The following is a 13732-nucleotide window of genomic DNA, read 5'->3' as shown; positions in this document are numbered from 1 at the left end:
ATAAACCCAGCTCTCCCCTCTGTGTGGATGTGCAAATCTCTCAGCGGCCGGGATCTGGGTGCAAAAAATCAAGGGCGTCATTGAAACACAGGGGTACCCGTTCCTCCCTGCCCAGCATCCCCAAGGGCCATAAGCCTGGTGGTCTGCAAGGACCTGCCCAGCCTGTCAATCATTCTCTCCCACATGCCCCCTCGGATTGGTGCATTCATTTGGGGACATGCCCAGAGTCACCCACCTGCTGGGGGCCGTGCTGGGTCTGGAACTCTGACTCACCTGGGCTGCAGGGTGGACCGGAGTTCTGCAGTTCTGGTCACAGCATTCAGCCCAACCTCACAGGGGCCCCCGCAACACAAGCCCTGGTCATCCCAGCTGCCACCCATGGGCACTAGCCTGGCCCCAGCAGCACTGTTTCCAAATGCCATGAAGTTTGCACAGATTAGTGCCTGAGCTTCAGCGAGGTGAAGCCACTTGCCCACTGTTGCACAGTTGGAAAGCAAGGGACCCTGGCCACTGCCACGGACCAGGGGAGTCCAAGGTCAAAGACTCTGATTGCTATGTCATTCTGCCATCCTCACTGCAAGAGGCTCTCGCTTAGGGTCTTCAGGTTGGATTTAGACCCGTGGAGAAGGCAAGCCAGGGATCCTCCTTTCCACTGATCCCATATACACAACTGGCCAATCACCCTCAGCACTCTTCCTACCAAAGGCTGGTGGGGGCCCAGAAAGGAATCCTTCCATGTGATCATCCAAAAATAAGACATCTCCCTTAAGCTACCACCCGGGTCCCTATTCTCAAATGAGGAAGATTGGGGGACAGGAGAGCCAACAGCCTTGGGTCCCCTTTTGTAGCACCTTGGTTAAAGGAGCAAACCTGGGCTGAGAGGCAGAGGCTGCATTGGTACTGTGTGGCCTTTTGTAACTCCTGTCGCCTCTCTAGAACGAGCATTCACGTGCATGTGTGTGCGTGTGTGTGTATTTATGCACACGTGTGGGTGAGTGCCAGGGTAGGGGGTGACCCAATCCCCAAGGGGCACTTCAGTTCTGACATTTGGACCTTGGGTAGTGCTGTCCCATACTGCCCTGTCCTAGGCTTAATCCCTGTTGCTGCTAACAGCTACGGCACAGGGAAATGTCACCCAGAAAGTTCAGCTTCCATCAGGGGAAAGGAGAGGAAAGGGGAAGGATTCTGGGTGCCCCCTCCTGAAGCCAGGTTTCTCTTGGAAGCAGGAATTTCTGGAAAGTCCCATACTGCCTGGCACCCAGGATGGACAGCCAAGTGCAGCCGATGATGAGGCTTCTGCTCTCAGCATCCTGGCTCCACTGTTGACCCAACAGGGCCCTTCTCCAGCCCCTGGATATCAGTGTCCATCTGAGAAACGGAAGCAGGGGCACCTGGCTTAGAGTTAGTGGGGGGTTGGGAGGGGGACTGCCCCAGGCAGTTCGGGTGTACACTCTCCACCACTCCTGTCCCCTCAGGACCAGTCGCCTGCACACTGCTCTGCCCCAGAACTCCAGGTCTTGCACACAGCAGGTGCTCCATAAATGTGCACTGTGCAATGCTCCCAGGAGGGGGAGCTAAAAGCAGGAAAGGGAGGAGCGCCTTCCTACACTGCAGGGCGTGTGGACTTGGGGCTGCAGGTGTACCCATGCACGTATAAGCATAAGTGTGAATTTTGCACTCCAACAACCATGCCCACTGCTGACACACCCAGCTGAATGTGTGACTTGCACACACATGTCAACATAGCAGATGGGTAAATACAGCCCCGAGCCCCAGGCAGTCTTCTCCTAGCCCTGCCTTCAAATCCCCAGGCCACACAGGCCCTGGAGCGAAGGGGCTGGAGTCCTCCACTCCTTGAGCTCCCTGGAGCCTTGGCACATGGGGTTCCACTGGGGGCCGTCATGTACTATCACCTGCTATTGTGGTCACTCAGGGGATCTGCTCCTGTCGACAGCCAGCTGCACATGGGACCTGGTGATAAAGCAGCTTTTTCCAGCTACCAGCACAGGTGACTTAGCAGGGCTGACTCCCAAGAACTAAGACAGGGCCTCGGGCAGCATCTTCAATTCTGAATGGGTTGCAGGAAGGGCCTCCCAAGAAATGAAAGCTTTAGCTGGACATGGAAAGAGGAGCTGGGTTTGCAAGCAGACAAAGTGAGAAAGGGCATTGCAGGAGGGACAGCTAGTGCGACAGCACAGCTCCATGCCTCCTTCGAGGACGGCCAAGCTGCCAGCCGCCCACCCCACTCCTGCTGGATGGACCTAGTAGAAATGTCCTGCCTCAGAGCATGCGCAGGACCAGGAGCCAGGACTGGGGTGCCACACTGGACGGAAGTGGGAAAGGTGCACGGTGGGTGCAAGTTCTCCTTAAAAGCTCTCATTTTCCTTTCAAGAAGCAGAATATGATTCAATGTCTCAAAAATGGTTATCTCGGGGATTCCCACACAGTGGCTAGAACTATTTTTTAAAAAGAGGAATCAAAATTCAGGTAGTGGTGCCCTCTGGGAAGCAGGGGACAGAAGGGTGGAGTGTCACTGGTGAACGGAAGGTTCAAATTGTTAAGCAGAGTGGTTCATTTTAATATGTTTCATAGCTTACAAATGGTCTTTTATATGCATTAAATATAATCTCATAAAATTTTAATTGTGTTTATGCCCAAGTTTACAGGGCTGTTTCGAGGCTGAGCTGGCTGAGACGTCCCTGGTGCCTGCCTGAGCCTGGGGCCTTCCTGAGGGACCCACACCCAGCTCTGGGGCAGGGAAGAGGCTAGGGGTGTTGTCCAGCTCTGCTGGGCCCATGGAGGACTTCAGCCATTTCCAGAACAAGGCTGGAAGCAGGTGGGTAGGGGTCAAATGTCCAGCCAACCTCCTGCATGGCTGGGGCATGTCCCCCCACCCACACCCCATCTCCAGGTCTCAGTGTCCTGGGGGGACTCCAAAGGGGCTGCTCAGCTGGGTCCTGGGCTCGAATCCAAACTCCACCACTGACGGGCACATTACATGAGTCAGTCTCCCCACCTGAAAGACAAGACTGATGTCAGAATGGCCATGAGGACTGAATGGAATGGGGCCCAGGCAGGCACAGGCATGCGGTGAAGACCCCAGAGATGTTAGCTAAAAACAAATCACCTGAACAAAGAACCCCTGTGGAAACAGGGCAGGACTGGAGGTCGGGAAGACGGACCTGGCCCCACCTGTCCCTGGTCCGGCAGCCTTCGGAGTCCCTTCACGCCCAGGCCTCCCTCTGTTACTGGGTCAGACGGGAAGAGCCCCAGGCCGGATCACCAGAGCCCCGCATGGAGAGGAGAGGGTCATCAGGGACAGAGGCAGCGAGAAGGTTCTGGCAAAGGAGGGCACTGTGAATACCAGGACTAGTAGCTAAATTATAATCCTCAAGCCATCCCCATTCCCCAAGGGGCGAAAACCCCAATCTGCCGCTGGGGCGCTATGCCCTGGGACCTCCCTGGGGCAGCCCTAATCTCAGGCCAGGCCTGGGCCGGCTCCTTGGAGTTAGGGGCCTGGGCAGGGGGTGGGGGTGGGGAAGTGGTACAGATCAAAGAACGAGGGAATTAGCATCACATTGAGCCCCGGAGGAGGAGAGGCCAGGATTAATTTGCTCCCTTCTTCCTGCTGTTCCTTCCGCTGCCCAGGGAGCCTGCCAGGGTTAGGGGGAGGGGGTACCTTCTGCCCCCAAGCCCCAACCGCACACCTGAGGCCCAGTTCCTGCAGAAGGAGCCGGGGCAAGGGCACTGATTTGGGCGGGACCCGCAGAAAAAAGTGGATCCGCTCTGACACTTTCCCGAACAGATGAGAATGGAGAGGCGTGGGCTGGAGGGCCATCCAGGGAGGCTGGGCCTGTGCAAGGGGTACGGTGGGAGTGCACGAAGACCCAGGAGCAAGGACGAGTGTGTGTGTGTACACATGCATGTGTGTACACATGAGTGTGTGTGCGTGTCTAGGGAGGTGTGTGGATGTAATGAGGGGCAGGGGCACGTCAATGTGTGATCTGCAGCTCTGAGTGTGGGGTATGTCGGGGCTAGGGACAAAGAATGAGCCCGAAGCCCACGTGCATTCTGTGTGTGTTGGGGGGGAGGCAGGTGTCTGCGCATATGCCGTCTGTGTGTGTGTGTGTGTGTGTGTGTGTGTGTGTATTTGCTAGAACGTTCTTCCTACTCTGAGGGAGAGTGGGGGGTGAAGGGGTGGGCAGGAGGGCTGCGAGGAACAGGACCCACGCCATCAGCCCCAGAGCCAGCCCAGAAGCTGTGCCTGCAGATGCCTGGAAAGAGGGCTGCTTGTGAGCCAGCAGAGCTGGGCGGCCGTGGGCAGCGCCAGGGAAGCAGAGCATGTGGTGCCGGTGGGATCACGAGGCTCGAGCTGAGCCAGCTTCAGCAGGCCCGGGGCTCGCACACAGGCTCCTCCCCCGGTCTCTCCCCTTGCAGCTCCCCAATTCCCTGGTCTCACTCACAGACCTGCCCCCAACCGGCATACTGGGCACATTCCCCTCCAGACCCCTGCCTCAAGCCTTCGACTGGTTTGCAAGGGCCACTGGCCTTGCCCATTCTGCAGATGGGGAAGAGAAGCTTAGAGAAATGAAGGGACGTGCCCGAGAAGCAGAACTGGAAATAGGAGCCCAGGACTTGGAATCCTAGGGTAAGTTATAGAAAAGTGAAAATGACTAGTGGTCAATGAGAAGGATGGGTAAGGGGTACGGATGTATGGAGTTTTTATTTTTTCTCTTTCTTTTTTTTTTTTTTTGGAATGATGCAAATATTCAAAAAATGATCACGATGGTGAATACAAAACTATGTGATGAAAAAAAAAAAGTGAAAATGGTGGTGTGGCCACGCCAATGGCCTGACTGGCTCTCAGCCTCCACCTCCACCCCCCATCTACCCTGGCTCTCAAAGCCCCTGAACCACAAGCCCCTCCCTGTGTTCACATCTCCATCTCAGCTCCATCCCGCCCACCTGGAAGTCCTCGAAAATGTCTAGTTGACACTTTGATGAAACCTCAGTATGCCTCTCCTGCCTCTCCCCCTTCAGTCCTGCTACTCACCTGCCTTGTCCATGGCCCAGTCCTCACCCATCAAAGGCCCACCACAAATGCCCTCTCTCCCATGAAGCCTTCTCTGATTGCATTACATTAGCGGCCTCTGGGTCCTTTGTCTCTTCAGCCCCAACCATTTTACCTGTTGGGAGGTCCTAGGGGACTGACCAGGAACTTCTCTGTATTTCTGGTACTTCTCCGCAAAGGACAGGGCGATGATGCCCACAGGCCGGGGTGCCCACGGACTTGCACACACCCACACCTCTCCACAAGTTCCTCCCAAGCCCACGTCATGACCATATGACATTGCGTTCATGAGCTCTGGCTCTGGAGTGGACTTTTCTGGGTTCAAATCTTTACTCTCCCCATTTACTTGCTGTGTGACCTTGGGCTAGTTATTTAACCACTCTGGGCCTCAGAGTCCTCATCTATTAATGGTGATAACTGTTCCATGCCACAAGATGGTAGTGAGATATGTAAGAGAAGGAGAGCAAGGCAGTGAATATTTGTAAGTCCTGAGCATAACGCTCTGTTCGCAATAATCAAATATATGTTTGCCCATTGTTGATAATATCAGGAAATACAAAGAGAAATAGAGATAGAAATACCATCTCTATTTCTAAGAGAAGAGGATCCAGGCAGGAACAGGAAAGGAGATTTATGTTTCAAAATCCCATTAGTGGAAGCGGTTATCAGTGGTCCCACTTTGCAGATAAGGAAACTGAGGCTCCCAAAAGTAGCCCGAGGTCTCTGACGGTTCACAGCCCTAAGTCCCAGGGTTGGGATTCCAGGCCAGGTCAGGCAGCTCCAAAGTCCACGCTCTTTCAACAAGCCTGCGCTGCCTCTCTGTCTGGCAGGGAGATAAGCCATGTACACAAATAGCTGTAATCCAAGGTAGAGAGTGATAAGTGCCAAGCAGGGCTGATAAAGGCTCTGGGGGAGCCGTAGGTGGGGGGTGGGGACTGCCAGCTGCGGAAGGGGTAGGGGTGGAGGATAGGGGCTGCTTCTCAGAGTGGGCGACCCCTGAGCATAGCCTTAAAGGCAGAGTAGGCTCTGGGTAGGCGGGTGGGGGACTTTCCAGCAGGAGGGGCCAGAAAGAAAGAAAGGTTGGTTACACACTAACCCCTGTCGGCCCAGGACCTCCCCTCTCTGCAAAGGGAGACAGGTTCAGGAGTGTCCTTCAATTCATAGCGCAGAGGATCCCCTATCCCCTGACATCCCAGATGATGGCCCAGGACCTCTAGACCAGGTGGAGCTCTTGACTGTAACATGCTCGGCTCAGCACCAGGAAGAACTTTCTAACAAGCCAAGCTGAACCGGACTGTATGGGCAGCAGGGGCTGTGGTGTGTTGGAGCTGGCTTGCACCAGTTCTCGAGAGTCAATTGTTACATTTTCAGCTTGTTTGATGTTAAACTGGCAGCCTGAAATCAGGCCTGGTGGGATTATTTACACCATAGAAATTGGCAAGTGCTACAAGTAAGGTTTTCCCCACTTTGGAGAATCAGATGTTAAACATTTATCAGCACTCCACTGGGCAGAGGTCTGCTACCTGAGGGAATGAGCTCCCTGTGCCCAGAAGGGTGCAAGCAGAGAAAGCCGCCTCCCAGAAAGAAGGAGGCTAAGGAATTCTTGCTTTGTGAGAGGCTCAGATTAGATGATCTCAGAGGCCCTTTCTGGCTCTGGGCTCACAAAGTCTGCTTTAACAAAAAAACCTATGTCAGGGTAATTATTTATGCCAGGAAATCATTAACCGCTTGACCCAGAGACTGGGAGTCGGGCAGGGACATGAGAGAATGTATGAGAAGCCACGTTTGCAGATTTCACAGGTGGAAAATCTGGGCCCAAAAAGGAGAAGCCCCTCAGCCAAGGCCACACAGCAAGTTAGGGCCATGCTGGAACTCGACCTCACGTCTCCAGCCTCCCAGCCCAGGGCTCCGTCTAGGGCCTATGAGAAATGGTCTTAGCGGGAGTGCTGTTCGTGGGATCTCCCCACCAGCATAGGAGTTCTGTGACAGCTTGGGCCACATGCCTGGTTCCATGCCTGACACAGAGCAGGTATTCAATAAACATTGGTTGACTGAGTCCATGTATCTGGGGCAATGGGGAGCTGGGAATGTCATTGTCTGGAACCATTACCTCCCAAACCCCCACTTCTGCTTGGTGACACGGAATCAAGACTTCACGGTTCATGATATTGTGAGCCATTGATTGTATACTGTGGATGGATTTTATGTGCATGAAGATCTTGCTAAAAATATTTTTTTTAAAAAAAAAAAGGAGATCACCGTTCAAATCCCGACCCTGCCCCTTCTTGAGTGAACTTGGCCAAACTACTAGGTCTCCTGAACCTTCAGTTTACTCATCTGCAAAGTAGGTTGTGCCATCTCGGTCTGCCTCGAGGCTGCTGTGGCCCTCGCGTGAGATATAAAAGTATATTTTACAAATTCTACAGGAGGAAGGGGGTGGTATGGTGGGAAAGCTGGCATTGGTGGCCCGGCCACGTGTGGGGTTTCAGGTAGACCCTGGACAATGGCCCGTTGACTGCTCTCTCAGGGTAGATGTTTGGGGTAACCCGGACCAGATCAGCTCAAGGGGAGGCGCCAGGAACAAAACAATTCATGGTCCTATGTGGGGAGGGAAGTGAAGGATGAAATAAAGATAGCAAGGGAGAGTTCGGGGAAGACTTTTCCTCCTAAGCCCAAGCGTCTGGAGCAGAGGGATCAGGCAAACCAGCGACTCTAATTGAAAAAGCATTTTTGTGTCTCTGCAGAGCTGTTTATCGCCCTTCCCCCCAAAGCCTTCACTACTGCAAACGGTCTTAATGTGCGCTGAGGATTGGCACCCAACAAGGTGGGTGGGGCTGAGGGTGGGAAATCCTGATGTGTCTTGAAACCCAACCAATGTTCCAAATGATTCCACGGAGGGAGGATTTCTGCACCTCTCCCAGACAGGCATCGGAAGATCCCTCCTGGTGGGGTCGGGGGCAGGCTAGTAGGGAGGGAGCTACAGCCCACCAGGCCGTGGGTAGATAAAGAAAAGAAAGCAGGGTGCCTACAGCCCTCCCAGGTGACATGTGATTTTTGCAAAGAGGGCTAGGGCGGCAGGAGGCACAGCACTCAGGCCAGGGACGCAGGTGGGGTGGGTGTCCAAGGAATGCCCTCACCGTCAGCCTGGGCCCCAAGCGGAGAGAAAAATAGAAAGGCCCTGTGTCAGCAGGCAGACCCCTGGGTGGCCGGGCTCTCAGCTCCATTCTCTTCAGTGGGGATTCTGGTTGGCACCAGCTGCAATCAGAAACAATGCCTGGATTTCTTTCTTCTTCCTATCTTTTTTTTAAATTTTAGTGGGGTGGGGGAGGTTGGGGAAGAAGGACTGGAGCTCCTCACTGAATAGCTCAGCATCATGGCATTATCTGGCACCGCGTGTCCTTGAAAAAGACCACAGTCACAGGAGACTGCAGCTGGCTGCAAAGTTCAAGAAGGCACTTTGTGAACATCCATGCCCCACTCTGGTCTGAGTTTCCCTATAGTCCCCACCGGAGCTTACCTTCCGGGCCCAACTCATGCCAACTCCTCTCCTTCCTCCAAACTCTTAAGAGAGGCATTTGGTGTGGATAGTCTTTCCTGATAGCCTGTGAGCACCCAGGGGCTTGGGTCTGGTTCATCCTTAAGAGCTCCTCCATCCCCTAATATGGGTCACTCAGCTCGGCGCCGGGTGCTGGGACAGAGTGGAGAACCATCCTGCAGCCTATAGTCTTGGGGCAGATGGGACATACCACGTAACTTCTCTCACCACTGAAGTGTCACACTGGCCAAATGGAGCTCCCTTTGCCTCAGTGTCTTCATCTGTAAAATGGGGATGTTAATAATACAAATTTTCAGCCCGTAAGCCTACAGTGAGGACTAGAGGAGTTAATGGATATAAGGTACTCAGTGCTTGGCACATAGTGAGATCTTAAAGAGTAACTGCTGTGAGGCTAGGGGCAGGTAGCACAGAATATGGGGGTAGAGAGCACACCCAGCAGAGCTTCGGGAGGCCTCTGAAAAGGTGGCTGTAGATGCGGCCCAGGAGGCAGGAACAGCGAAGCAAAGACATGGTAGTTAAGATGCAATTCAGGAAGCAACACAGCATGGCTGTGCATCCAGGTCAGTGCCAGGGGCTGTAAGCCTTGAGAGGGAAGGCTGAATGTCCAGTGCAGGATGGCACAGGCTAAGGCCATGATCTTCTCCCATTCTCCCACCCCTTTCCTAGGAGGAGGGACCCTCCCTTCAGAGCACAGGAGGGCCAGGAAGGAGGCAGGAGGTTTGGCTGCCAACTTGTCCCACCAGTGCTAGACACCTGTGCTCCAGGATGGCTCCTCTGGAGGCGGCACGGCCAAGTGCAAGGGCGCTGAATTAGGAGATCTAGTTCTTGTTTCAGCTCTGACACTCCACAATCGAGCAAGCCTGTACAAGCCACCATTCCATTTGAGGCTCAGTTTAGTCTCCTGTAAAATGGGGATTAGAATGGAATCCATCTCTACCTCAAAGGGATGTTGGGAGGCTCAGAGGGCGAGCAGTGTGTGCAAGGTCTGGTGTTAGCATGGATGCCTCCTCACAGCCCTGCACGGCTCCCTCCATGTGCCGATGTGTTCCGGTCTCCACCCAGCTCCACAAACAGGGCCCCCTCAAACCCTAAAGAGGACTGTAGCTCAGCCTACAGTAAGGAAGGCTTAGAACTAGAGAATCACAGGACAGTCCGAGGTGAAAATGTTCTTGGTGTCTCTGGTGCAACCGACCTGCTCTCACCTGGCAGATGGGGAAACAGAGGCACACAGGAGGTTGGCTCTCAGTCTACTCCCCTGGGTCTCCCACGGAAGGGGAGGGGCTGCCAGCAATGGCCTGGCTTCCTCTCTGGGTACCCCTCCAGCCTCTTTTGGGCCTGTCTGTGGTGAAGAAAGGCCAGGGAGTGCTGTTCTGGTACTCTCCATGGAGCCCAAAGGACAAAATCCTATAATCTCAGGACCTCAGCCCATCACCCAGCCTGATGGGGGACACAAGGACGAGGTGTGGACTCTGGGCTCCTTCTCAACCACCCCACAGGACTCAGCCCCAGGAGACACACTCATTATGTGCTACTCATTATGCAAACCTAGCTCACAAATCGATGATGAGTGGGCCAAGGTGGCAGCAGGAGGGAGGAGGGAACTACTTCAAGAGAGCAGCTGGTGAGACCAGAACTTACACAGTTAGAAGTCCAGGGTCCTTTGAAGTCCTTAGGGGCATCTCTGATGTCCTAGTCCTGTCATCTAGTAGGTGCCTGGAATAGTTCTGATACAAGATTGGGTGGGAGGAGAGTGTCCCAAGAGAGGCCCACTTTGCCACAGGGATCACTACCTGCTGATCAGGTCAAGGAAGGCTTCCTGGAGGGGGGGGGTGTGGCATTTGAGCTGGGTCTTGATCTAGGGAGCAGAGCTCCACAGTGGAAATGGAAGATGGAATGCCTAGTAGAAAGACCTTGAAGAGCCAAAGTCTGGAGGCTGGGGAGGTGTGGTCTCAGAAACGGAGCACAATCTGGTTGGAAGATGACAAAGAGGCAGTCCGGAGGTTACATCCCCACTTTGGGATACCCAAATGACCACCCACAGAGGTACACACCTTGGAGCTTGGCAGGGCCCAAATGTCTTCTGGATTCACAAAGGAATAAAAGACTAAATGTACCTCCTTGCCCCACTGGCCGCTGAAGGGCTCCAGTTATTCTTTAGCAGGTGGGTGGGACTCTTTACCCACCCCAGAGTACCCAGAAGGTCACCTTGGCTGCACTATGGTCTAGCAATTAGGTAAAGGCAAAGCCCAATTCTTAACCCACAGACCTGGAGTCAAAGCCCTGCACCCCACCCACCCAGTAGCAGTAAGATCCTGAGCAGGTCCCTTGACTTCTCTGGGCCTCCTGCCTCAGGGGAAAATCACACCAGCTGGCTGGGGTGAGGATAGAACCTAGAAAATATTTCCAAAGTACTCGGCACCCAGCAAGCACTCAACAAACATGACTTTACCATCTCCTTGCTGCACCGCTCCCCATCCCTCCAGTTCTAATTTGAGAGGCTACAGGGCTCCTTGTAGAGGGTGAGGAGTGGACAGTAGAAACAGAAGGCAGTTCCTGCACAGGTGGGAATGCACCCCCTTTGCCAGTCCCACTGAGGGCCTCCCACTAGGAAACTTTCCAGGCCCTCCCTCCCGGCCTTCCTCTTGGCCCCCTGAACCCCTTGCCTCCCCTCCCTGGGCCCGGACCTAAGCAAAAGGGCTCTCTTCTGCTGAGGGCTCCCAGAGGGTGGGGAGATTAATAGCCCTTGAGTGTGCTCTGAAGTGGGCTCTGGCCGGCCCCCCTCAGCCCTGGCCGTCCTAATGGGCGCTGCGGCTGCCTCGGGAGCAGGGTAATTTACGGGCTTGCATGATCCAAGCAGGATCCATCTTCTGCCTCTCGGTGGCTGGGGAAGTGATGGCACTTTTCTCTCTGCCCCTCCCCGCAAGGCCCCCAGGTCCCCAGGCCCCCAGAGGCTGAGGCCAAGAGGGTGGGGGCTTGAGCTGATTGCAAAGAGAAGGAAAGTGACTTAACCAGGGCCACACACAGAGAGCTAAAGAGAGATGAGTGTGTGCAGCTGGGGGCCCAGGGCTGAGGGGAATTTTGTTAATGAGGCCCTGGGTTCGAATACTGTTTGACCTTGGGCAAGTCACTCAGCTGGTCTTCTCTGAAGGATGGAGGGTACCAGCACCTATCCCCAGGCAATGTGAGAATTCTAGAAGCTGGTATTTATAAGGCCTCGCTACAACACCTAGCATACAGTAGGCACTAAATAAATCACAGCTTCCCGGACCACACATGGATCCAATGGTAAACATCTACCCTATTATCATCTTTCTAAATGGAGGACAGCAAAGACCTCAGAGCCCCAAGGGCTAGATCCAGGGTCCCAAGGTCTGGGTGACACAGGTCCTGGGCTGGGTTTCTGGGACGTGCTGCCATCATGCATGCATGCCAGCCCAGGGAGGACTGAAATCACCCCCTCACTTCATGCCACGGAGAGAGCAGGGTCTGCTTTGTGTCCTGGGCTTGACTCCTTACCTGGCTTCTTTCTGCCCTCTGTCGCCACTTCATGGTTTCCAGGTGCAAAGGATACTGGGGGGCCGGGGAAGGGGGCAGGTTTCTAGACAGGGGCTTTGGAGTACAGATGGACCCCAGCCCCTCCTCCGAGGTCATTTGTACCCCTCAGGTCCTAGAAGTTGCCAGCTCAGAAATACTGAGAAGTTCAGGGTTCCTGATGCAGTGGCCATCAAGGTAAAGGGAATTGGTCTCCTTCCTTGCTGGGACTGGATTCTTGTGCCCAAATTCTTAAACTCACAGAAATTCTGTCCTGGGGGGAGGGGGGGGGTTGGACCTGAAGGGGCGGGGAGGGGGGGCTTTCTGGCCACACAGTGCTGCAAATTGCAGAATTCCCACCTTCCAGTCTTCAGGGGTTGCTCCAGCGTGATCGTGATCGAGAGATGTGTTCCCACCTGTGAGCCTGGGCCACCCAGAGACTGAGGAGGAAGGGTTCTGCCCCCCACCCACGCGACTGGACCAGGGCTCCCTGGTGTCCCTAGAGGTCTGGAGGCGCTTTCAGCGTCCACCCTCCCCAGAGATGCTCAGCCGCCACCTGTGCCAGAGCAGAAAGAGGAGAGAAGAGTCCAGGTGACAGGTCAGAAGGCTGAGGCCCAGAACCGAGTACATCCTCATGCCCCCCAAAGGCAGAGGGAAGCAGAATTTCCCCCTGGGAAATCAATCAGGCTTTCGCCATTTCCCCCACGCCCCCTGTGGACCAGAGCGGCCGTCCTTTGAGTCCTCAGGAATTCCAGGCTGAGTTTGCTGGCTGTCAGACCATAGCGTAGCCTTGAGAATGAATTTAGGGCTGGCAAATTCATTTTGCCTCCTCTCCCTCGGTGGTGTTAGGAGTGATCTCGCCGGCCCTGAAGGAGTTCAAGCCGAGGTCAGAGAAGCCCTCTGAAGGATGTTCTAAGTGGTGGGGGTTTGCTCCCGGCCTCCTCCCGCTATTGGACTGGGGTCCACGCTGTTTATTGCCCACGATAAACAATTATCGCCCGGGCGACCCGGGAGTCTGCGTGGCACGTCTGCGCTCCCATGCGGGGCTCGTCAATCAGGCAGGGCCCTGGCCCAGGCTGGAGGTCCTCCGCCCGCCTCAGGCCCCGGGGGAGACCCCCGCCCGGGCTGCCTCCCGGTGCCCGCCCCCCGGCGGTGTCATTGTTCTCTGACGTCACGCAGCGGCCCCGCCCCTCCCCCCCCTGCACCCCTTCCCCCAGTCCCCGGGTCCCGGCGACCGCGACCCGGCAGCCTCCGATGCCCCGGCGGAGTACGGCTCCCCCCGCGGCTGGGCCGGGGCTGCGCCCCCTCGCGCTCTCCCCAACTTGCCTTTGTTATTCCAGCTCCCTTCCTCGCCTCGCCTCCGACACGGAGGCAGCCTGCAAAACGCGGAGCGCGGAACCGCCGCCACACCTGGAATCCGAAACGGGCGCCGAGCCCAAACCTCCCCCGCCTGCCGGTGGAGGGGAGTGTGTGCGTGCGCGTGTGTGTCCATCGAGGGCTGCGGGCACTGATTATGACTTGGGACTAGGGTTGCAGCAAATGGGAGGAGGGTAACGGGGGGGGGGATGTGGAGA

General features: G+C 55.3%; 1 long non-coding RNA gene across 14 annotated transcripts; it reads right to left on the bottom strand.

Moving 5' to 3' along the window:
• Positions 1-2267: 2267 nt before the first annotated feature.
• Positions 2268-13295, bottom strand: LOC143653632 (uncharacterized). Of its 14 annotated transcripts, XR_013161422.1 has the most exons (13): positions 12519-13295; positions 12144-12197; positions 10923-11017; positions 10266-10594; positions 9830-9966; positions 9381-9528; positions 8835-8887; positions 8589-8673; positions 8429-8506; positions 8209-8326; positions 5187-5926; positions 3128-3338; positions 2268-3016 (listed from the first exon to the last, which is right to left on the bottom strand). It is a non-coding gene; the product is annotated as an uncharacterized LOC143653632 (long non-coding RNA). The 14 variants fall into 14 exon arrangements; XR_013161411.1 differs by having other exon boundaries at positions 8589-8887; XR_013161415.1 differs by having other exon boundaries at positions 5187-5488; positions 8589-8887.
• Between the last annotated feature and the right edge of the window lie 437 nt (positions 13296-13732).

The sequence above is a fragment of the Tamandua tetradactyla genome, chromosome 13 (genome assembly GCF_023851605.1).
Source record: "Tamandua tetradactyla isolate mTamTet1 chromosome 13, mTamTet1.pri, whole genome shotgun sequence".
In the NCBI taxonomy this organism is placed as follows: Eukaryota; Metazoa; Chordata; class Mammalia; order Pilosa; family Myrmecophagidae; genus Tamandua; species Tamandua tetradactyla.
The sequence above is the reverse complement of the archived record's forward strand: the minus strand, read 5'-3'. Positions and strand labels throughout refer to the sequence as shown.